Source organism: Octodon degus, unplaced genomic scaffold, assembly GCF_000260255.1.
Source record: "Octodon degus isolate 3935 unplaced genomic scaffold, OctDeg1.0 scaffold00005, whole genome shotgun sequence".
In the NCBI taxonomy this organism is placed as follows: domain Eukaryota; kingdom Metazoa; phylum Chordata; class Mammalia; order Rodentia; family Octodontidae; genus Octodon; species Octodon degus.
Window position 1 is genome coordinate 7,604,776 of NW_004524581.1, and position 1,984 is coordinate 7,606,759.

General features: G+C 37.1%; 1 non-coding gene across 1 annotated transcript; it reads left to right on the plus strand.

Annotated features, from left to right (window-relative positions):
• The first annotated feature begins 1,537 nt into the window (after nucleotides 1-1,537).
• Nucleotides 1,538-1,700, plus strand: LOC111818694. Its single transcript, XR_002822615.1, has one exon. It is a non-coding gene; the product is annotated as a U1 spliceosomal RNA (small nuclear RNA).
• The last annotated feature ends 284 nt before the right edge of the window (nucleotides 1,701-1,984 follow it).

The following is a 1,984-nucleotide window of genomic DNA, read 5'->3' on the forward strand; positions in this document are numbered from 1 at the left end:
AAACAGGAAGATCACTATGAGTCCTGTCTAATAGTGAGACCCTGGACACCCTGTAGACCCTTTCCTAAAATACAAAAAAAAAAAAAAAAAAAAAAAAAAAGCTGAAAGCTGAAGCCGTATTAATATGCTGAACTGTAAAAGGCTCAAGTCAACAACTTTTGACATTGTCAATCATTTGGATAACCCACTACTATTATAGACGACTGGACTATATGGGATTACTTTTGTGAATTCATGCATCTACAATATATGAATGGCAATGGAATACCCATCTCTGACAAAAGTAAACAAAAAAATGGGATATAAATGAAGGTCCATTTGGTAGTGGAAAAAATATATATATATATACAAAATAGCATAGATATACAGCTACTTTCTCTTAGTTCAATGAGAAAAAAGATTTGAACTAATAGTGTTTAGACAAGATATCATGTTTGCATCTTGTGCTATGAATAACCACTACAAAGTCAACAATATACAATGTATTAATTATTGTAACTGTCCTACTAACCTGTTTTGAAACTGTTTCATTGCTACTTCTTTCTCAATAAAATTAATGGATCAAAAAAATAGATTTGAAGTATTGTTTTCAGTGATCTGTGAAGGGTTATTTTCCCAAACATACTGACCCTGACAAGAAGACATTCTCCCAAAATGGAATTATGATGGTAGTATCATCAATCAGGTAATTATCAGATTGTGAAATGAGATCATATCACTTTCGCAAACTGGTACAGGAGACATGAGTTTTTGAATGTATCTCTGAAGAAGATTATAGGTAAATTTCTCAGCAAATTCATTAAAAATATTGTAAATATCTTAAAATGAGAAGAGGGCAAAAACTTACAAACCAACAGACCACGTTTAGATCCCAACTACCCTGATCTTTCAGAATGAGATAAGTAAATCACTCAAACTCACTACAATTCAGGCCCCTGGTCAATAAAGCACACTTGACAGGGCAGAGGTCTCTCAGTTGTTGAACTCAGTTTAACCCAGGTCATGTGTGAATACTGAAAAGTTTTAGAGTTGAACATATTTTCCCCATAATAAATAACATAAAATTAAGTATTACAAACATGAATTCATTTTTCCAGGACTTTCACAATGATATCTGTATTTCTACCATGGGCATCCTCTTTTCCTCTTAGCTTTACTACCAGTTTTTCCTCTTTGAGGCATGGTTATATTTTATGCAAATGAAGCACAACAAGAGAGCAACGTTGAGTGCTTTGACACACTGACATAGCATATACATTCCTGGATAAGAGTGGGCCTTAGACCAACATGTCACCCCTATGTCAGAGCAAGACATGGCTCTGACTCACTCTCAACCCATACATGTTTTTTCAAGTCAGATTTTCAGTTCAACTATCAGGCAAAGTTATAAACACTGAGCAAACTTTTTCTGCACTTTGCTATTTCCACGAGTAGTGGAAAGTTGGAGCTGAGAGCTACTTGATGTCACTGTAACTGCTTTGAAAAGTATTTATTTGTGATATCTAAATGAGAGATTCAGCTTTTAAAAGAAAGCCCAATACTTACCTGGCAGGGAAGATAACATGATCATGAAGTTTGTTTTCCTGGGGACAGACTTATCCATTGCATTCTGGATGTACTGACCCCTGCGATTTCCCCAAATGTGGGACACTCGGCTGCATGATTTGTGGTAGTCGGGGATTGACCTCACCTTTCCCCCTGTAAAAATAAACAAATAAAACAAATCTCATGTTTGTATTAGTCAGCAGTTCCCATTGCAGCTGAAAGCCACACCTGAAGGAAGACAGGTTTCACGTAGCTTGCACTTTGTACATCAAGTGTGTGATTGGTGGATTGCAAGGAAGGAACATCACCATCATGGTGGGAAACCATGCAGCACAAAGCTACTTAGTAAGTAGAGCGGGGGACTGGTGCAGAGAGAAAGGAGCCAGAGAACAGACAAAGCACCCACAGTCACCCTTCCACATCCCACCCAGGAACTCCC